Below are 23659 nucleotides of genomic sequence, written 5' to 3' on the forward strand. Positions count from 1 at the left end.
CTTCTGCAAGCTCTGATTCCCGGCCTTTCCGGCTTTTAGAGGCTGCCTGCATTCCTTGACTGATGGGCTCATCCTCATATCACTCCCATCTCTGCTTTTATGGTCACATCTCCTTCTCTGACTCTGACCCTCTTATGAGGGTCTCCTTCTTATGAGGGCTTTTGTGATTATATTGAGCCCATCCAAGTAATCCAGCATAATGACTCCATCTCGAGGTCCTGAACTCACTGACACCTTCAGGGCGTGTCAAAAGACACCTTTTGCCATGTGAAATACCATATTCATAGGTTTCAGGAATTAGGATGTTGGCATCTTTGGAGTCCATTATTCTGTCTACCACACTAAGAAAAGAAATGCATGAGTGTGATTGCTTAAGAATACATCCACAACCTCTTTTCTTCTCCTCCCTTCAAGAGATGGAGCTTAATTCCTTTCCATTTGATTGTGGGCTGGACTTAGCAAGTTGTTTCTAACAAAGGGAGGATGACATAAGTGAAGGTTTGTAACTTCGAGACTGGCTCATAAGAGGCATCCTGACTTCCTCCTTGCTCTCTCTTGGATCACTGGCTCTGGCGGAATCCACTGCCATGGTGTCGGATGCTCAGGCAGCTCTACAGAGGACCCATGTGGCAAGGACTGAGGCTTCATGCCAGCAGCCGTGCGAGTGAGCCATGATCTAGGAAGTGGACTCCCCACCTCGATCGAGCGTTTAGAGGACTGTAGCCCAGATGGCTACAAGTTGTCTGTAACTTCAAGAGAGACCCTGAGCTAGAAGCACCCAGCCAATCTACTCCTAAATTCCTGTCCCACAGGAAAGGTAACATAATAGATATATTCATTGCTTTAAGCCACATTTGGGGAATAATTTGCTGTACAGCAATAGATAAGTAAAACAAAAAGCTATTTTAGAATTCCTCCAAACCAAAGAAAACACATTACTTTGTGCCTTGATAGTCTTTGGAACTCTCTTAGCCAACCAGGACCCCACCTCCCTGCAGGACAGGATCATCCCAATAATCACAGTCTTGGAACTATGGTCTCTTCAGTGCCTTCTCCAGTACTCGTGGCGCTCTAGCATGACATGTGAGTGGATGAGCTGGGGCTCTGACTCGCAGAACAATACACACAGTACATTTCAAGTATATTTCATGAGTCTATTCAGATTTCTCCTCTGGGTGTGATCATTTTCATTTTCTTTCAAGTTCCAATTCTGTTATCTCTTGGCTGCTGTTACTCCCAAATATTTTCCAATGTTGCCTGGCTACTGACAGATATAATTCTTCCCTCCCACCCTTTCCTTTATTTGCTTCTTCGAACAGCATGTTCACATGCCTTGTCTAATGGCCCCCTGGGTCCTGCCAATCTTCAAGATCCTTCTCCCATTTCTCCCCTCACATGGTGCCTTAGGCAGATACAGCTGGTAGATCACCTAGAAGAGGACCCCCTTGCCTCATTTCTTTCTGGGCCGTCACTGCTTATCCCGTGGCCGGGTGTTTGTATCAGTCAGGACCAGATAAGCTATGCTACAGTAACAGACAAGCCCAAAATATCCAGGGATTAAAAACTTTGTTTTCATTTGTTTGTCCCCTTCTCCGCCTGTCCTTCTACATGTCCACTGCTGCCTGGTTAGAGGCACGGACTCATCTCCATCTCACAGACCCTGGCTGACAGAAGCTCCATTCCTAGGCTTCCATGATAGAAAGGCAGAAAAAAGAGAAATATGTTGAATAATATTTGCTCTGACGTTTCTCTGGAAGGGATCTATGCCCTTCTGATCTCATTTCATTTGCCAAAGCAAGTCACACGGCCACACCTAACCTCAAAGGGAGCGGGGAAGTGCCATCCTAATATGTGCTTAGAAAATGGAGAGTTGGAGATATTTGGTGAATATCACCAATGACTGCCACAATGCCATTGGTCTTTGGCCTGCCTGGCCTCTGTCTAAGCTCTTTAGGTTCTGTGGATAATCAGATAAGGGTCTCTTAGTTGCAACTGACAGAAATGTGACTCCAGTTGGCCTAAGAAGAAATGAATTTGTTGGCTTATGTGATTGAAAGTTTTAGTGGAAAGCTAAATCTAGCTTTCCAGAAAGCTATTAATAGTTCCAGATATTCAGAAAATGATGTCAGAAGTTAGTCTACACTGCTTGGCTCTGCTTTTGTCTGTGTTAGTTTATTCTCAAGCAGTCTCCCAAAGATGGAAGACTTGGGCTTACAACCAGAGGAGAGACTGTCCCAGGAAGTTCAACCAAAGTCATTGGGGAGTTGCTTTGTGACTATGGCTGGCTGATTTGGGTCATGTGCCACATGTCTCAAATTAATCAGTGTGGACTAGCAGCTGTGACATCTCATTGGCCCAGGCCTAGTTCTTGGCCTTTGCCTGAGAGTCAGGGATGGGTCAGTCCCCAGGGAACTACCTTATCTAAGAGTGGAGGAGGGTGGGTCCCAGAAAGGAAGTCAAGGTGCTATTACTTGAAGAAGGGAAAATGAACGCAGGGCAGATGGAAATCTCAGATATCCTCCCAGATATTCTTCGTGTTTTCTATTTCCCAGGCCACAAATAACCCACATGACCCTTGCATTCCCCCACCGGCCTGTGTTGCTATGGACTCGTCTCCACCAGGACTCAGCTCCTTTTGCTCTGGGTTGACCTTGGTGGCAGCCTGGGCAGTGAAGTGGCACCAACTCATCATCTCCTGGATGGCGGGGATGAAGCTAAGAACTCGATCGTGATCTTTTAAAAAATTTAAGCCCAAGTATTGCGTCTTCTAAGGGAACTGGGAACAATCAGATTCAAATATAATCCCTGATATGGTTTGGCTGTGTCCCCACCAAACGTCATCTTGAATTGTAGTCCCATAATTTCCATGTGTTGTGGGCGAGACCGGGTGGGAGATAATTTGAATCATGGGGGCAGTTTCCCCCATACTGTTCTCATGGTAGTGGGTGGGTCTCACAAGGTCTGCTGGTTTTATCAGGGCTTTCCGCTTTTGCATCTTCCTCATTTTTTCTCTAGCCACCACCATGTAAGACGTGCCTTTCACCTCCCACCGTGATTCTGAGGCCTCCCCAGCCATGCGGAACTGTCAGTCCAATTAAACCTCTTTTTCTTCCCAGTCTCGGGTATGTTTTTATCAGACTAATATAAGCCCCACATCTTCTAGAAAGCCAAATCCAAGAAGATTTTTTAAAAATCACTATAATGAAAAACTCCTGCTCCCCTCTCCTCTAGCACTGAAGATGGAGACAACGTATTATTTTAAGCAACTGGAAAATTGTTCAGATAATTAGCATGGAAGTCATCTTGCGGTAGTGCTGGCCCCGTTTTAGGCAACTACGCCTACGTGGTAGTTATTTCTGTAAAGCATGTGGTTCGTTTGAAAACTCTGACATAACACTTTCTATGCAAGGAGGAAGTGAAGTGTCTTCCCCAGCAACAGACCTGGGAACTGGATCCACGGCAAGAATTGAGAAAGAAACGACTTTCAAGTGGATGATTTATAGAGCCCTGGAGAGGGAAGGTGATCACTTGAAGCCAGCGGGAGTTCACTAAGGGCCAATCATGCAAGATTAGTTTCATTTCCTTGTTTTGACAGGGAAATTGGACTTGCAGGGCTGAGGCCTTCTGTAGACATAATATATCGGGATGGAACCAACATTTTTTGAAAAATTTCTCATGAGGTCCTTTGGCTGTGGTGCTGAGGGATCCCGCTGGATTGGTAAGGGATTAGGGACTCTACTGAAGTGGGGCCAAATGCTGTCAAGTTAGGGAACAGCCCTCAGGCTTTCTGCAGGTCTCTGTCATTCATTCTCTGTTGTGTAATATTTTTGTCTGTAATTTCAGCGATATGGATAGCACACTGGATCTTATTATTAATCATATTAGCATTTCTTACTAACTAAAATAATAGTAGCACCCACAGGTGCTGCTAACAGTTACTGGGTATACACTATATTCTGGGCACTATGTTTAAGGCACTGTATGGACTAAATTATGAATACCCCATAATGCAGTAAGGTAGGGGCTATTATTTTTCTTTTTTAATGGCAGAAAACTAACACTGGCATTGAGAGGGGATTAACTTGGAAACTCCAGTTAGGCTTTCTCAGCTTTCTAGTATCTAAGAAAGACATTCAAGATGACAGAACTGTGGAGAACGAGAAGACAGAAAAGCTATATGGGACCAGACAGTCTCACCCATACCAAAGCTAAGATGCAAACTGGGCTCTGATCTCCCTGGTAGCCAAAGCAAGAACAGAAACAGGAATCCTCTATTGGATTTCGATGTTTGTGAAGAGAAAAAAAAAAGAGTCCCTCAGGGAAGCAAAATTCCTCTTGGAGTGTGTGTGTGTGTGTGTGTGTGTGTGTGTGTGTGTGAGAGAGAGAGAGAGACCATTTATCACGGTGGCTTCTTCAGTTCTATACACACTGTCCTCAAGGCTCTTTCTTATGGCCTCCATACACACATGCAGAAGGTTTAATGACAAAGAGCAACTCAGTGGCAGAGGAGGGAACAAGACAATATTGAGTATTAATATTGTTTATTAACAATTTTTCAAAAAAGGATAATGTGTTCATTTGCGCTAAGTTAGAACAGCGGGAGCCATGCTGAAAACCATGCAACCTTGACTGTGGTGTGACCTAGATGTGAGTTTCATCTTACCATCTTCAAGAGGAATGTGCTTTTAGCCCATGATTGCTCAAAACATTAACTACCTTGTATGACATTCATCCTTCTGGCAGTTTTTAATCGTTATGCTTTATTTAGTCTTCTTATCTCTTTCACATTTCATTGAAAAACAATAAATAATCTTGGTCTTTTCAGGGAGAATAATTGCCCATTATTTGAAAAGAAAGCAGGTTTTGTGCCATATTCAGATGCTCACATGACTCCCATCCCGGAATGCCTTGTCAGGGGCAGCTGCAGATGCAACAAGGATCATCTGGAGCTGAATTTGCACATCTCACCAAGGGACCCACTATGATGGCTGCAGCTCACTTTGCATAGCATTCCTACTTCCTGCAGAATTCCAGCCCTTACTGAATCCCCTCAGTTACCTTAGGCTGGATGCTGCTAAAGAAGTGACCGTGCTACATCCAGCATACCTGTCCCCAGGACCCTGGGAGGAGGTGGAAGAAACGGCATCAATAAGTCATTGTGGTGTCAAGCACAGAGCTAGCTCTGCCCATGTGCACCACCTCTAATTTTCACGATGACCCCACATCCTAGGTTAGGGGTTGACTTGTGTTCCCCACAAAAATAGGTTGAAGTCCTAAACCCCAGTACCTCATAATGTGAACCTATTTGGAAGTAGGGTCTTGGCAGAGGTAATCAGGTTAAAATTAGGTAATTAGGGTGAGCCCTGGTCCAATAGGACTGGTGTCCTTGTAAAAAGAAGAAATTTGGACACAGAGGCAGGGCTGTGTAAAGGTTCACACAGAGAACACCGTGTCAAGAAGAGCAATGCTGTCACAAGCCAAGGAACGTCTGTAGCCACCAGGAGCTGGAAGAAGCAGGAGAGGTTCTTCCCCTACGGGTTTTAGAGGGAGCGCAGCCCTGACGCCATCTTCATTTTGGACTGCCAGCCTCCAGGCTCCAGGTGCAATCAATTTTTGTGGTTCTAAGCCACCCAGTTTGTGGCACTTTGTTATGGCAGCCCTAGGAAACTAACAGACTGGACACAATTATCATAATAGCAGAGGACATTGGGGGTCAAGAGAGTGTAAGGAATTTCTCCAAGCTCATCTAGCTGCTGTGAGGGAAGAATTTAGGTGTGAAGTTATCTTTAGAGCCTCTATGTGAGCTCAGCAGTCACCCTGGTGTAGACAGGAATGTTGCCTACAGATACAAATTATGGGCACCAGCAGCCCTGTTTTTGGAGGAAGGGGTGATAACCACCACATTTCACATGCCTTGCAGTGCTGCACACAAACTGCTTTCTCCAAGCCTCCCCATTTAGTGCAAAATATTGTGCACCAACTCCGATACCATGAATAGGTAAAATGGGTACAATTAGAAATGATGAAAGTTCTCCCCTGAGATGTTGGCCCCTGCTTTCATCCAATCTACAAGAAAAGGATGATACACTTACCATCCACCCTGGAGGACTTGGCAAGGGCAGGCAGGTGTGTCACTTACAGACAAGTGGCAGAGCACCTTGCCAGAGAAAAGGGAAGAATTCAGTTTGATGGGCTGCAGGAATCAGAAGGTGGCATCTCAGCAACTGGCTTTGAATAAAAGATTTCAAGAGCAGGGTGACTTGTCAGCTCCATTCCTGATCATGTCCCAGAAAAGTCTGAGTTCAGGTACTCCTGAAAGCTGTGATAGCAGGCAGCCAGCAAGACTCTGTGAAAGAGGTCAGTGTTGTATGAAACAGTGGAGCATTCTCCAGCCCCGTATTGTATTTCCGGCAGCTTTTTGATCACAGCAGCCATCTGCATAATGCAGGCACCCTTAATCCGTATTTTGGTAATTGTAACCATAGATCACAGGAATTCATTCCCTGGCACACAAGATAAGAGATGAAGAAACCGCTTTATGCATGCAAATCAAAACCGCTTGTATTCCTGAATACAATGATGGAAAAAAATGTGAGTTTCCAGATGTGCCAGAGAGAGATTTTCAAGATGTACAATCACTCCATAACACATTCTGATGAATTTTTCAGAGATGAAATATGCCTTTGATTAAGGAAGGCTTTTTCCCCCTTTTTGATAAGTCCTGTGTGCATGGGGGTACTCATTTAGTCATGACGTCGTATGCAAAATGAAAGGATAAAACCTTCACTTTGATTTATGATCATGGTTATTAATTTCTGATGCAGCTTTTGGGTTTGGATTATTGGGGGGTGGAGGGATTTGGCAACGAATATGAAAAGCATGGGAGATTTACTGCGATAAACATCGCAGCAGAGGTCTGGCTGTAAATAACAAAACTTCCGAAAAGAAGTATTAAATCCCACATGTTAGCAGGTAGAGGAAGAAACTTAAAAATGGAAACCGTGATGCAGGTCAGGATTTCTGCACAGGCAGCTTCCAAAGGGAGCCTCTTGTGTGGCGACTAGAGGCACGTTTTCTTGTTCTCCATGAGAACTGTGATTCCAAACCTGTTTCACTGAAAAAGGACGTTTCCTGGATCCTGGTGCAATTGGCGCTAAGGCCATACTTGTGGTTGATGTTGCTAACGATCACGGGTCACAGGATAAAATTTTGATAGTTTATTTTCTATGTCTTATGTAAAAATGCACAGTAATGAGCTGGTTGTTTGAAAATTCCAGCTTTAGTTGCGTGTTACATTCATAAAAGTTTTAGTCTGGATGTATCAGGTGACATCCCTTTCATGGCTTGGGCAAAAGCCTCAAGGTGAAGTGAAGATTTCAAGCTGGGCCGGGCACGGTGGCTTACGCCTGTAATCCCAGCACTTTGGGAGGCCAAGGTGGGCGGATCACCTGAGGTCAGGAGTTTGAGACCAGCCTGGCCAACATGGTGAAACCCTGTCTCTAATAAAAATACAAGAAAATTAGCCCAGCATGGTGGTAGGCACCTGTAATTCCAGCTACTTGGGAGGCTGAGGCACGAGAATCGCTTGAACTCGGGATGGGGAGGTTGCAGTGAGCCAAGACCGTACCATTGTACTGCAGCCCGGGCAACAAGAATGAGACTACATCTCAAAAAAAAAAGATTTCAAGCTGGGCTGGCAAGAGAGAGCTCAGACCTGGGTGATGGTGTGGGGAACAGTTGAGTACCTGCTATCACACAGGGCAGGGCCAGCTGTCCATTCACAAGTTTTACTCTTTTCAGGCTGGTTCTGGCTGGTGTCCATGGCCGTGGGATGTACCTGGCCCACAGTCTGCAGGCAGAACTTGGTATGGAGTCACGATTCCAGAGACATTCAACTGGATCCCCCAACACATGGGGTTCAGAACCTTGGGTGGGACCCAAAGAGACTGGAGGTGGAAGTCAAGAAGGAAGATGCCAAGCAGGAGCATCTTAGTCATTTGGGCTCTCATAACAAAGTACCATCAACTGAGGCTTAGAAACAATAGAACTCTATTTTCCACAGTTCTGGAGACTGAGAAGTCCAAGATCAAGACACTGCAGAGTGCATGTCTGGTGAGGGACCCTCCCTGGTTCACAGATGGCAATTTTCTCACTGTGTACTTACATGGTGGATGAGGTGTGGGAACTCGCTGGGGTCCTTTTAATAAGGGCACTAATCTCATTCGCGAGGGCCCCACCTTCTTGACATCATCGCCTCTCAAAGGCTCCAGGCCTAATACCATCACGTTGGTGATATTCAATAAGTGAATTTTAGGGGGACACAGACATTCAGACCAGGCATCTTGGATATCTAGGTAGCTGAGGACTGGTTAGTGCTGTGTACAAATCATCAATAAGGGCAAAGGAGCTGGAGTGGACAAAATCCCTGTCTCATTCAGGATTGGCACTTTTACCAAAGCACCAAGAGTTGAAGGGACCAAGACAGAGTGAGGAGACGCCCGTTGGTGTTTACAGAGGCCCCCGTTCCCTCCCCCCGGTCTATAGAAATGCAGCAACACTGTGACCAGAGAAACAGCGCAAGCCCGGGCGGGGAAATCACAAGCTGTGCAACTGCGCTGGCAGCTCCAGGTCATGAACCCAGTCAGGGCCTCTCGTGAGCATCGCTTCTAACTCCCATGGCCACCCTCACACCCAGTGGCCTGGCTGAAATGGGGCCCTAAGGAGCCTGGGGAAGTCATGCTCTTTCCCTGCCTTGCATTTCAGCACTGCTGGCACTGGAGAACTTTTGCCCCCTCCACTCAGCCAGACAGGAAAAGCACCCCCGGCCTGGGGTCGTTGATCCGGTATTTTCCAGAAAACTAGCAAGCGAGATTGCCTTTTCTCAAATGCAGATCACAGGGGGATGTGGGGAGGGGAGGGGCAGGCACAAGGCTGGAGAACCACAAGGAGCCCCTGAAAGCACCGCCCAGGACACTTCTCTGGAGAGAAGCCCGAGGAACGCAGAGCTGCTTTGAATTAGTCCAGAACCGGGCGGGACGACCTCAGAAGGCAAAACAGGAGGCACCGCGTGCACATATGGACCCAGGCACCGCCTGTTTACCTGCCGATTCTCCTCTAAACTGTTGGCAATAAGGACAGAGCTCAGTTTGGTGCTGCCATCTGAGTGCTGGCTGACTCTGGCTCGGCCGCCCTCCCTTGGCCATGAAGGTCCCCACGAGCTCTGGGTTGCAGTTATACCTGCAAAGCTTGCCAGCTCTGGCCCATAAAAGCCTCTCTGCAAAGCAGAGGAATAGGCCCATTTTGTTCTGAAATACTAGTATGGATTTTTTATCTTCAAGTGAGAAGCAAAAAAAAAACTTTAGGAGCAGAGAAATAAACTTTTAACCATTTCAAGCAATTAATCATAAAATTACAGTTTATTTTCCCCACCCTCTCCCAAGTAAATTAAATTCAATGAAACAATAGGTTCAAGTTACAACTAACATTTAAGCAAAGCAGGTTTTTAGTTAATTTGTCAAGTGAGCAGATGACTCATAGCAATCACAGCTCAGTCAACAGCTTCAAAGCAGCTTGAGCACACAGAGTGCAACGGTGTAAAGCAAAATCTGTTGCCTTTGAACGGTTTTAAACGAAGCCATGAGAAAACAAACACATTTTGTGGATTTTTTATTTTTCTTTTTTAAGTCTGAGGCATCTGCAATGTGGTATTCTTTGCAGTAATTAAGATTTGTGGATGGGTGAATTTTAGAAATATGAGTCCTTCAAGATGTTTTGTTGGAAATGTGGGAAAAGGGGTCATTGCTGATAATTGTGTGATGAAACAGAATTATGAGCTCCTCTGGGCCGGGCTGCTCTTGGCTGAAGCTTTCTAATGCCATTGTAAACCTCTGGGAAAGCTTTCTGGATTATTCTCTCACCACAAGCACTCACAAGACAAACCGGACAAGCCGTTAAGCACAGACGGAAGTTGCAGAAAAGTTTAACAGTGCCAGGGAGCGTGTCTCCAGATGCACCAAGCTTGAGTGTGGCTGGCCCCACCTGGCTCAGGTGCCCCCTGGCCGGCTGCTTCCCGTCACATCGTCCACAACACATGCACCTGGGCTTGATGCTAGACTCAAGAAAAGATCTATTTTCTTGCTTCCAACACCTCCCCTTGGTGACTCCCTTGGGCCCTCATCCTCCTCTCCATTGTTACGTCTCAATGAGCAGAACCAGGACATGAAGAGTCGTTCTCCAGTTGGCCGCCTTTTCCCTCTTCCTTGGGCTCCATCCCGCCAGATCGTGAAGGTACTGTGGAATCACGACTGCTGACAGCCTCCCTCTGGCCACGCCACCCATCTCCTCCGTGCTTGGACACACTTGCTTCATCATCTCTCTGGGGCCCAGTGAGGCTTCACTCGCCACCTGCTTTGCCTCCATCAACTTGAAGCCCTCCTGCCTCCTCACCTTGGAACTGCTCCCCATGGGGAGCCCATCCTCGGAGCCTTGCTTCCATGGGAAGGTGACTGCCTCTCCAAATGCCAGCCCATTTCAAGACTGGAAATGACGTTGCAGATACAGAGCTGGTCTTGGGAGTGCCCATAAGAGACATATGTGCAGAGCTCCCCCAGGCACACCCACTTGGCACACCAGTAGTTTGTGCCTATGCATGGTTTAAAGAAACGGAGTTTGGAGAATTGGGCCAAAACCACAAATGGAATCAGCCCTTTCTGATGAAGTCATCTGATTTTCTCAGGAAGCTGCGGGAGGTGATGGAAACATGGAAAGATGTCGGTGGCTTTTGAGACATGGGATTTGACAAGGGAACTGTATCAAACAGTTTGTCAGAGGAGTTTCGAGGTGGCTTTTCTGAGAACACCTATTTTGTTCTTTCCCTTCTCCATGATATGAGAAAGTCCCTCGAGTTATAAATAGCTCTTGTTGTGGCTCAGGAGGGTGATAGAATGTGATTGGAATGCGCTGTCCACGCAGAGATGGGCACAGAGGAGCGGGATGAGAGGCAGAAGTGAGGACCAGTAGGTAAGGCCCATGAGGCATGGTGGGCAGGGCTGGGCTCAGGTTTAGGGTGCTGTGGCAAAGGTCCCTGTGAACTGGGTTGAGTGTCCAGGTATGCAGGCAAACCCCAAAACCAAGAGCAGACAAGACAGGGGAGCCCCCATATGTGCTTGGTTGGCTCAGATGGCTCACGCCCCCTCCTCTGAGCCAGGGATGGGCCCTGGGATCAGAGATGGATGCAGCCCAGGGGAAGATGATGGCTGCAGCTAAGAATCAGGGTCAGGCATCCAGAAACACATGGCCTGTCTCTGGATCTAAATCTGAGCACATTGTCAAGTCACGGGTCAGAGTCCAGGACCAGGGACTGCAAGCCCAGATGGGACAGATGCATGCACCAGAAGCAACGGTGACAGGGCTCAAGGGGTGGGCTCCTGGAAACCTGGGGGGTGAGGCTGCTCCATTTCCACTCTGCTTTAGTTGTTCATTTCACAGTCCCAATTTCTGTATTCTTGTAGAAAAGAACACACTAAGAGATTGCTAAATGCTTTGCTAAAATATATGCATAACTTTGTTCCATTCCTATTTTCTAGTCTACTGATCCTTTTCTTAGTTTCTGAAGACTATTTCATTATTTAAACAAAGTTATTCTCTGAAGATTGATACTGGCATTGAGTGATCCTCATGTCCATCCAAGAGCACAGCCATGTGCTTTGTCGTCTGTTCGAAATGCTGTGTTGTGATGTGGCGGAACGGAAGCAGAGTTCAGTACACACAACTGTGCTTTAAAAAGTATGCATTTACCACCAACTGTAGGGACTACATCAAAATGCCGACTGTTGGTTTTAGGTGATAGAACACTTAGGCAAGTTCTTTTTCCTGCCTTCCTGCCTTCCTGTCTTCCTCGCTCTTCCTTCCTTCCTTCCTTCCTTCCTTCCTTCCTTCCTTCCTTCCTTCCTTCCTTCCTTCTTTCTTTCTTTCCTTCCTTCTTTCTCTTTCTTCCTTCTTTCTTCTTTCTTTCTTTCTTTTTCTTTCTTTCTTTCTTCTTTCTTGTTTTTCTGTCATCTTTCTTTATTTTCTTTTTCATTCTTCCTTTCTCTCTCTTTCCTTTTCTCTTTATTTCTTACATTTTCACAAATGTTTGTTCTGCTTTTATAATGAAAAAAATCATATTAAAACATAAAAACCTCCAACAGATCATGAACAACCCCAGTCAGCCAGGCCCCTGACCTCACTGGGCAGATCAGATGTTTTAAAGGAACTTGAAGTTGACAGATTCTGGTGGATATGTGTCACTGCTGTTGAGTCTCCTTGGAATACCAGGACTCCAACCCCATGAGAGTGGGTTTGTGTTTTGAAGGCCCCACCTTCTGAGTCCTGCTCCTGACATCTCCCTTTGCATGCCGATGCCGGTAATAAGTGGCCAAACAAAAGAACCTGCCTGTTGTAAGAAGCTTTGTCCTGGTCTCACCTTATAAAATCCTAGAAACTCATGAAGTCATAGTCTTAGATCATCTATTTCAACCACTTCGTGGTGCAAATGAGGCTGCACAGAAATATTAACCAGAGTCCTTCAAATTGAGAGAGTTGGAACTGGAGAAAAGCCTCGGACTTCTGTTTACAGTTAGATCCTCTACATCCATCACTTTCACATTCATTCATTTTGCCATTTTTGTGAGAGAGGCAGTAGAATATATCATCAGAAAATAAAAAATATCCATTTACGTACGGTCATTAGGAATTAGACTGCAAATGCCATTCCCAAAATTAATCTGGTTTAGGCTTAAAGAGAGAAAATGCCTGTCTGTTGCTTCATTTGTCACTGCAGGAGAGATAGAGCTCATTCTCTTTGCAAGCTGGCAGGCTCGGAGCAAGAAGTACAGGGGGCAGGGAGAAAGAACCAGATGTCAGAATCAGCCCCTGGAGAGGCCCGGCCTTGTGGGACCTGAGTGTGTTCTGAACCAGATGGGTGCACACAGCTCACTTGGGTGAGGACCGTATGTGAAGGTCATCAAAGCATCAGAGTAGAGGGCGAAGACAAAAGGAATTGGTGCATGGGGTCAAAGGTCGAGGGTCAGCAGAGCATGGGGTCTAGGATGAGTATTGGGAAGGACATTTGCAGGTCACATTCTCCTTCTTCCTGTATGCAGATGCATGTGATGTCTTTGCAGTCTACTTGTAGCAGACTTTCAACAACTCATCACATTGAATTATAATCAAATTTCAATATTTTTCTGTCCTCTGTTTACCTTCTTGGTCATGCATTTTTGTCTCTTTTTTCTTCTTGTCTTTCCCTCCTCTCCCATTCTTCGGCTCATCTCTTGATTCTTGGTCTCTCTGTAGGGTCTTTCCTCTTCAGGTTCAAGTGTCCTGAGTCCTTAAAGATCTTAAAAGGGCCTACCTAGTATAAGCACAGAGCTTGAACTGCAGACTGGCTGACCATACATTTCATTATTGAGCCCTTAAAATCACAATTTAAGATATAGCATAAAGGATCTATAAAGGGGAGATCAATACTGTTTAAGTTATTTGGAAGCTAAGAAGAGGGCTTAAAGTAACTGGGAATGTTACTATGATGGTCATTGCTTTTCAATCTTATGAAATTCTATTTTCTGTCTTCTAAATGTGTATTAATTCGTGGGCCCAGTTTCCATTTTCTTTCTGCAATGCCTTTCCCTTTACCAATAAGCCACCAACATTGACTCCTTTTGTTCTCTTTGACTGAAGATCCTTGAGGATTCAGTAAGTTCTCTGTGTAGAGAATTGATCACTTCGGAGCTGGCTGAGTTATCCGGGAAGCAGTGGTGAGATGAAGTTAGGACGGAAGAGGTTTGCTTGGGATGACAGCTGTGAAAGTGAAGGGCAGGAAGCAGGACTGGGCAGGGGGAGCCATCAGTCTGTAGTGCAGCCGGACAAAGTCCCGGCCTCCCCAGCCCAGAGGGGGCTCTGGAACAAAGCATGTCCTGCCATTCAAGGAGCCCTGCATTGGGCGGTAAGAGCCAGGCTCTTGCACCATCTTGCTAGCTCATTGCTGATGCTGCCTGAAGGAGAACATGACCTGAGCGCCACACTGAGGTGGACCCTCAAAGAGTCCATAGCTGGAAATGCCAACTGAACATGCCCCTCCAACTGGGCAGCAAGTCATTTCTAGAAGGTTCACCTGAATGGTGCGTTTCTGCATCAGCAACCATTTCCAAAGAGCTTTTATGAAAGTCTGCTTTGTTGGCTGCCATTGTAGTTGATGAACACAGAGGTTCATCAGCTACAGGTCGAGGATCACGTTTTAGGAATTTCAGATGCCCAAATCCAGCCCTGACCCCTGGCTATGGGGATCCCATGGTTCTGCTTCGGTACTTTCACTCTTGATTGAGCTGCCATTGTTTTCCATGCAAGTGCATTGTTTTCCATGCTGGAGTGCAGCAGACCCCTTCCTACTGAGGATGTAGGGGTTCTGGGAGGCAGCTGAGACTCAAGCATCCCTCATAGGTAGAGTCTCATTTCCTTAAAGCAATTACCTCAGCAGCCAGGAGATTATATTGCACCAGGAGGCACTGGGCAGGCCCTGTCCTGCTGATAGGCTGATGACCAGGAGAAACCAGGCCTGCCAGGGACACACACACAGTTTTGATGGATCTGGGCCAGGCCGATGGTCACAGAGCAATCGGTATGCAGAACTGTGCTCCCCAAGATCTGTGTTTATTCCAGAATTTTCCACTCAACAGATGATCTCCTGCTCTCGTCGTTGTAGAGAGCGTTTCTGATTATGAATTATGATTGAGAGGTATTTTCAAAACTTCACTCTAAAAATATCAGCTTTGGAATGGTTCTGAGCAGGCTGCTAAGTATTTCAACATTGCCCTGCATCCCCATTTCAACGCTTGCCTATGCAGGCCAAAACTGCTTAAGATTCATGAATCTGGCAAAAGAATGCTCTGGTGTTAAGCTCTCTGTAGAAAAACAATAATTAAAAATAACCTTAATTTGCCCATTTTAGTCATTACACCATAAAGCCTTGCAGAAGATTACAATTTTCTCATCAAGGCAATCACAAGGTTCTATGATTGGAAGGACATTGATTTTCCATGACACGTGTCCTGCTGTGTAAAATAAGTTCTCTTTCCAGAATTGTGTCAGTTGCTTAGGACATTTACACATGGTCCATTATGAAACTTTCAACTTAGGAAAAATTTAAAGCATATAAAGTAGGAAGGAAAATGTGAATGTCTGTTTTTCATGGCTCCTTCACTACCACATTAGGTATGAAGTTTAAAAAAATTAAACTTTTGTTTTGTTTCTGACAAATTATCACATTTTATCTCCTTTCAGTGACTGGAAACTATGACTTTACCCTCCAGATCTTGACTTTGATTCTCAGTCCCACTCAAAGGCATAGAGGCTAGAAATGAGGAAGCCACTCATCACTTGAGGTTATTGTTTTATTGTATAGTTTTAGCAACATGGATATCTGTGAGGACAAATGCAGGATTTATTCCTAGAGGTGTCATTTAAATGTTGTCACAAGTCTGAGAGTGCTTAGAGGAAAAAGCTAGAATAAGTTGAACTTTTTCAAAGTTGATTTTGGCCAATGGCAAACAAAAAGTGCATTTCTCCTTCTAATATAGAAGGCAGTATATCAAATGAAGGTCATTTGTGTCAGCATAGTTTCATTTAAGATTAACTATGTAGTGTTATGCTCCCTTAGTCAGGAAAGAGTGTGTATTTATAGCATGTTGCATTACACAATCCTGGACTTCTGTTCTTCATTTACTATCCTCTGTGTGTGTGTGTGTGTGTGTGTACCTAATGTTCACATGTGCGTATGTGTGTCTTCTTTTTTACCTAGACCTATCACTACCATTGATGCTAAAACACACTACAAGAAGAAATTGGCAGGAAAAAAAGTGTATTAGTTTCCTGTGGCTGCTATAACAAATGGCCACAAACTGAGTGGCTACAAAGAGAAGACATTTATTATCTCCCAATCCCGGAGGGTGGAAGTCAGAAGTCAAGGTGTGGCCGGGCGCAGTGGCTCACGCCTCTAAGCCCAACAGTTTGGGAGGCCGAGGCGGGTGGATCACCTGAGGCCAGGAGTTCAAGACAAGCCCGGCCAACATGTTGAAACCCTGTCTCTACTAAAAATACAAAAATTAGCTGGGCACGGTGGCGGGTGCCTGTAGTCTCAGCTACTTGGGAGGCTGAGGCAGGAGAATTGCTTGAACCCAGGGGGCAGAGGTTGCAGTGAGCCAAGATCGCACCACTGCACTCCAGCCTGGGAATAAGTCTAGGTGCTGCAAGGCCAGGCTCCCTCTGAAGGTGCATGGAAGATTCCTTCCCTGCCTCTTCCAGCTTCTGGTGGTTGCGCAATCCCTGGCTGTCCTCACAGATGCATCGCTGCTCCAATCTCCACCTCCATCGTCACATGGTCTCTTTCCCTGTGGATGCTTCTCCTCTGTGTCTCCGTATCCAAATCTCACCTTCTTACAAGGACACCAATGATTGGATCAACACTCTGCCCACACCACCAATCTAGTATGACTTCATCTTAATTTAATTACATCCACGAAACAAAGACCTTATTTCCAGATAAGGTCATATTCACAGGAGACTTGAACATATATTTTGGGGGAACACAATTGGACCCACAACAAAGGGACAGATACAGAATTAAGAGGCGACTAAATGGAGAACAAGACATCAAAGAACAAGAAGCGAGCAAGCAAATGATAAATCTCTGGGGTGGAAGTTGGAGATGAAGGCTCCAGGCATGGGTATTAGGGCATGTGGCCTTCCTCATTCAGTGACAGTGGCAGCTCAGTTGTTAAGGAGGGTTGTGAGCCATGTTCAGGTTGGGCTGGGGACAGACGCCCTGATGAATAACAAGGTAACAAGATGTGTGATGGATGTGGCAAGGGAGGATGGAGGCATTTATGCAGCAGATCTGCCAACCTGGTTCATTGTTTCTTTGCTGGAATGCTCATTCATTACTGTTCTATGCCTGCATTCGCGTGAACCAACACCATCAGTCCCCACATTCAGAAAAAAAGCTCTTAAATCTGACTCTCAAGAAAGATTTGTGATGCTGTATAAATGATAACTAATATGGTCGCATCCTTAGATTTTTAGGGCCAAATTCTTGTCATCACCATAGGTATACACCCATAGAAAATATATTTTTCAAGATAAATATATATCTTTCTGAAATTACATCATACATCCTTGATTGGAATGCTAAGGGAGTTGAAGGTGCCTAGAGAGGAAGAACAAAGAATTGTGTTCTTTTGCTCTCGAATGTTGCCTTATGAAAGTTTTATCCTATTGTTAATAAGGAACTCTAAAAAAAAGAGAAAATGGTATGCGATTGTTCCCCTATTCCATGAGTCTTGCTCATAGAGTCTCCCCCACTCCAATCATTCAAATATAAGATGAAACTTACAGAATATCAGTGTTATGTTTCAGCCAGCAGAGGCTGCCAGAGCAAAGCACCACAGACCAGGCAACTTAAACAACAGAAATTTATTTCTTCCAGTTCTGGAGGCTGGGAGTCTAAGACGAAGGTGTCGGCAGGTTTGGTTTCTCCTGAGACCCCTCTCCTTGGCTTGCAGATGGGGTCCCTGCTCTTATTACTTAATTTAAACTTCTTACTTCTTCATTTTTTGTTTTTGTTTTTGAGATGGAGTCTCACTCTCTACCCCAGGTGCAGTGGTGTGATCTCAGCCCACTGCAACCTCTGCCTCCTGAGATCAAGCGATTCTCCTGCCTCAGCCTCCCGAGTGGCTTGGATTACAGGTGCCTATCACCACGCCCAGCTAATTTTTTGTATTTTTACTAGAGACAGGGTTTCACCATGTTGGTCAGGTTGGTTTCGAACTCCTGACCTCAAATGATCCACCCGCCTTGGCCTCCCAAAGTGCTGGGATTATAGGCATGAGCCATCGTGCCCAGCCTTCTTACCTCTTTGAAAGCACTATCTCCAAATACAGTGGCATTGTGAGATACTGGGGGTTAGGACTTCAATGCATGAATTTGGGGATGGGGGAACACAAATTAGCCCACAACAGTTACAAAGGAACTTAGAGATAAACTTGTCAACTGTCCTTTTTATAGAGGAATGTGCATTTTGTGCATTCTTCATGCTAGGCAAGTCTATGGGAACAAATCAAGAAATCTCAGCAGCTTAAAATTGCAAGGTTCACTTCATGCTCACATTACCGGGTCAGGGAGGGTCTGTGGGGGCCTTGGATCTATGCAGTCACTCAAGGCCCAGGCTGACAGCGTGTCCTGAAGCTCGTAGCTGCACCTTCTAGAACATGAGGTCCCCAGGTGCCCTGTGGCAAGGACAACAGAACATAGACAAGTCAGACTCATGCGGCTGGAGGTGACATGGGCCACCTCTGGCCATAGTCCATGGAGCAGAACTGGTCACAGGTCCACTGAATCACGGAGCCAGGAGGGATGGGAAGGCACGTGGACATCTGTGCTACAACTTGATGGAGCAAAGGAGTCCAGATCTTCACTCTATATAATTATTTTTAAAATGTACTATTCTGTTCCCTCCTTAGTCTGTGGTGGAAGGGATAAAAATGAATAAAATATAAAAGTAAAAATATGCATTTGTTAAAAATTCCCAAGGTATTGTCATAATACATTTTATTCTGTTCTTTTTCAACAAATGTTAAGCAAAAAGTTATTTTGTTAGGTGCCCAGGACATAATGACAAATAAGGCAATTCCTGACTTGAAGGAACTTTTAGTCTAGAGGTAGAGAACAGTCAAGGAAGCAAAGTGTGTCATGAGAACCGTGCTAGATGAATGCGGATGGCGTTCTAAGTAGAGAGAAGCTGCAAATGGCTTTCCAGGAAAGAACCCAGGCCACATCTGGAGAGGTGCCCAGTATTTGTGAGGCAGAGAAGGGGATGCACTGCCGCGAGGACAAACAGGTGCGTGTGTGCGGGGGTGTGTTTGCTCGGCTCATTTCTGAGTGCTCCCAAGTGCTGAGCACCGCTCGGCACATTGTCGGCCATTTGGCCCAGCACAGCCCCTCTGCTCCCGTCTGTCTCCCTCTGTTCCTGTCTGTCTCCCTCTGTTCCCTGTACTGGGCGCTGGCCTGCGTGATCAGCGTGGGGCTCCTTTACCCTCTGGCTTCGGGTTGGGATCCGTCAATGGGAATTCCCGGGCAGAGGTCAGAGGGAGGCAAGAGCACAGGCCCTGGGCTTGCGCGTCTCCTGCTTTCTTCTGCGGGAGACATCTGCTTCCCTCACGGGCATCCCATTGCCCCTCCACACCAAGTGCCTTCCCCTGGGCTCCTGTTCCTCTCCCCTCCTCTCATTCCTTGCGGCTTCTGGGTGGTAACAGCAGCAAATGGTGCCACACAGTTGCCCAAGGGCTGTGAAGGTGGCTAGTTGCAAAGGTGTAGGTTAGGTGGCGGGAACCAGAATGGGGCTTACCAGGTGATTCCAACCCCGTGGGAAGCAACCTCTGTGTAAAACCCCGTGGCCTTTTTTTTGGTTGTTTTTCTTTTGATACAGAGTCTCGCTCTGTCGTCCAGGCTGGAGTGCATTATCCAGAGCTGTTGGACAAATCCAGAGCTGTTGCTGTACCTTCAGGTTAGTTACAAATTTTTTTCTTATCACCATCCTGACTAAAATTATATTTTTAACTAATACATCAAACACACCCCAATCATGCTCTTTAGAAAGAATGCCAAGGAGTTAGAAGCCTGGGGTCAAGAGCCGTGCACATTTTAAAGTTTTGGTGTTTTTTGCTAAATTGTCTGCCAGAAAAGTTGTACAAATTTTCATTTGGGGATAAGGGATGGGGAAGTATATCCTCCTATTGTGTAAACTTGCAGTTCTTTGATTACTAATAATTTTAAATTTTGTTTCATATAATCATTATCAATTTATATTCATACAAATTTCTTGCTCAAGATAGTTAAATTTTTTATTCGTGTGTGTGTGTATGTGTGTGTATATATATATAATTTTTTTTTTTTGAGATGGAGTCTCGCTCTGTTGCCCAGGCTGGAGTGCAGTGGCATGATCTCGGCTCACTGCAACCTCCGCCTCCCAGTTCAAGTGATTCTCCTGCCTCAGCCTCCTGAGTAGCTAAGTACCCACCACCACGCCCAGCTAATTTCTGTATTTTTAGTAGAGACAGGGTTTTGCCATGTTGGCCAGGCTGGTCTCAAACTCCTGACCTCAGATGATCCACCCACCTCTGCCTCCCAAAGTGTTGGGATTACAAGTGTGAGCCACTGCGCCCGGCCCATGTGTTTATATTTTATGTTAAAATTTTTTCTTTTATTCTGTACTTGTTATTTGTGCCCTTATCTCAAAAAGGTTTTGGTATAGCTTATTTGTTTAAAAGGTTTTAAAAATAAAAATAGATTTTAAAAACAAAAATAGACCAAAAGTAACAGAAAGGGAGAGAAATAAAACATAAGCAGACGTACAGAGCATACCTAATATGGTTCCTATAACAGCCCAGTACATTTAGGTTTGAGCTTCCCAGTGGACAATGTGGAAAGGAAAAAACTTAACTTTTTTATTGGAAAAGAAAGCATATCTTTCTTCAAAGAAGACCAAATTAATGATTTTATTAAAATTTGAAAGAATTTTTCATGAGGACTTATGCAAAGATTTTGGAAATCATTGCTGAAAATGTCTTTAGAAAAGAATATTAGACCCCTAGTAGTTATTGTCAAATAATTCTGTAGTTTTAGATATGAAAACAGTTATAAAAAGTCAAATGTATTGACTATTGGACTTTGGGATTTAAAGGACCACTTAAATATAACAAGCAAGATAAAGTGGGATGGCAACAATACAATCATCAACTTCGAATTTTCTCATATAAAGATATTTCCTTACTCATGTCTTATTCATATAAGATAAAAATTAAACTAAATAATTATGATGGTGATTTCATTAATGTGTATATTCTCTCACACATACACTCATAAAATCCCATTAGAAAGTTATGATATCAGAATAAAGAATAGCAATTTCCACAAACTAGCAGTTTTAATTACATGCACACAGTCTTTTGTTTTTCTTCCTTCTTTGGCATAGAGTTTAATCAGATTTAAAATAATGAGAGTTCTGTCTAAGGTTGTTTGTCGCTTTGTTTTTATTTTTTATTTCCATAGGTTTTGGGGGAACAGATGGTATTTGGGCACATGAGTAAGTTCTTTAATGCGCACATATTCTTGTCTCCAGGGTTTTCTTTTAGCTATGCAGTCATAAAATCATTTCTGTTACTGGCTCCAATCCCTGGACTGGTGTCTGGGAAGTACACTAATTCAGAAAACTGAGGCCAAGAAAACGTAAGTGCACTGCCTAAGATTACCCAGCTATTCAACAGCGAAGCTGGGAGGAGAGCCCCAGGCTCCTAATTCCTGTTTCCCTAAACAAGAATAATGGTCTTTAGATTGGAAGAGGAAAATAATAAAAAATCATAATTTTGATGTGAAATAGCTGGAGGGACAAAAAGAGGGTGTCTTTCTGTGCAAAGGGACTAAGTATCCAGGCTTAGAGAAACTGTGGAATCACTTCCTGGGACGTGGGGCCAAGCTGCGGATGTGGTGCACAGCCACAGGCAGCAATAACTGGGGGACCAGGGGAGGTGCCAAGAGGATGGATGTGCAAACTGTGGAATTCAAGGAGCAGCTGAAGAACAGGGGCACAGCAGCGGGCCCTGAAAAAAATTGAAGAAGGATATTTTGTATAAAGTAATGTAAGTAGAGAGTTCTTCTATGTAATTCTGATTATAGAACTAGAACCAACATCTACAAGTTACTGGAAAGAGGATTTCTGGTGAATAATGAGGAATAGAGAAAGAATGTTATTTGTTGTCCATTCCAGTCCCAAATCCCAGCAAATAAATATTTTAAAGAAATGTTTAATAAATAGAGCTTCACAGTGGTAAGTACACTGTCAAGAAGCAGTGAATCTTGATTTACTAGAAATATTTAAACAAAGCATGGGTAGAAGTATGCCTGGAATACATAAAAATGGAAATATATTGTGGACATCTAACATCCTTGTAACAGGAGTCTCAGAAGGAAAAAGCAGACCAAGGAGGGAAAAAATAATAGAAGAAAAATGTTTTAAGCTTAGGGAAAATACCACTTTTTATTTAAAAAAGGGAGGGGGGGCCGGGCGTGGTGGCTCACACTTGTAATCCCAGCACTTTGGGAGGCCGAGGCAGATGGATCACGAGGTCAGGAGATGGAGACCACGGTGAAACCCCGTCTCTACTAAAAATAAAAAAAAAAAAAATTAGCCAGGCGTGGTGGCAGGCACCTGTAGTCCCAGCTACTCGGAGAGGCTGAGGAGGAGAATGGTGTGAACCCGGGAGGCAGAGCTTGCAGTGAGCCGAGATTGCACCACCGCACTCCAGCCTGGGCGACAGAGCGAGACTCCGTCTCAAAAAAAAAAAAAAAAGGGAGGGGGGAGCACTAAGCACCAAGAAAGGGTAATGAAAAAAAAAAGAAGAGAAGAAGACCCATACCTAGGTATGTGCTATTGAAATTTTACAATTCTGAGCATAATTTTTAAACATTTTTTTTTTTTGAAACAGAGTCTCGCTCTGTCACTCAGGCTGGAGTACAGTGGCACAATCTCAGCTCACTGCAACCTCTGCCTCCCGGGTTCATGCCATTCTCCTGTCTCAGCCACCCGAGTAGCTGGGATTACAAAGGCATGCCACCACACCCAGCTAATTTTTTACATTTTTAGTACAGGTGGGGTTTCACCATATTTGCCAGAATGGTCTTGATCTCCTGACCTCGTGATCTGCCCGCCTCTGCCTCCCAAAGTGCTGGGATTACAGGCATGAGTCACCGCGCCCAGCCAATTTTAAAAACCTTAATAGCTTCCTGAGAGAAAGAACAGTTTACCTATAAAGAGATTAAAAGAAAATTCGGATTATTTCCGGCTCCTCAGCATCATGAAATAAAGAATAATGCCAAAGTTCTAACAGAAAATTACTTTGAACCTGAAAATTTATACCCAGCAACACTATCCATCAAGTGAAGTCAAAATTATAACATTGTTGGCCAAGCATGGTGGCTCACGCCTGTAATCCCAGCACTGTGGGAGGCCAAGGCAGATGGATCATGAGGTCAAGAGACCGAGACCACTCTGGCCAACATGATGAAACCCCATCTCTACTAAAAATACAAAAATTAGCTGGGCGTGGTGCATCTGTGGTCCCAGCTACTCAGGAGGGTGATGCAGGAGAATTGCTTGAACCCAGGAGGCAGAGGTTGCAGTGAGCCGAGATCGTGCCATTGCACTCCAGCTTGGTGACAAAGCGAGACTCCATCAAAAAAAAAAAATTATTACATTTTCAGTGCAGCAAAGACAGAGAATGTATTCCCCTTGTACCCTAATTCAGCTAAATGGAAAACAATTTAAAAAACAGGTCATGTGGAATGGAAGATGCTACGGAAGCTGATTGGGACTGTGAGGAACTGAAATCATCTCCACCTGCAGCAATTAAACATGGACCCTGGAAGCCTTGCCTTTGAGAGGCCCAGGTGGGTGTGGAGACTTAGCATAATTTTTTCTTCTTTGCACATCCATTTAAACAAGTTGGTTCTACAGTGAAATATTTATAGTCTTCATTTTATATGGCTTGGAGTTTGGGTCATTTCCTTATATAAA

Source organism: Nomascus leucogenys, chromosome 22a (assembly GCF_006542625.1).
Source record: "Nomascus leucogenys isolate Asia chromosome 22a, Asia_NLE_v1, whole genome shotgun sequence".
Lineage (NCBI taxonomy): Eukaryota > Metazoa > Chordata > Mammalia > Primates > Hylobatidae > Nomascus > Nomascus leucogenys.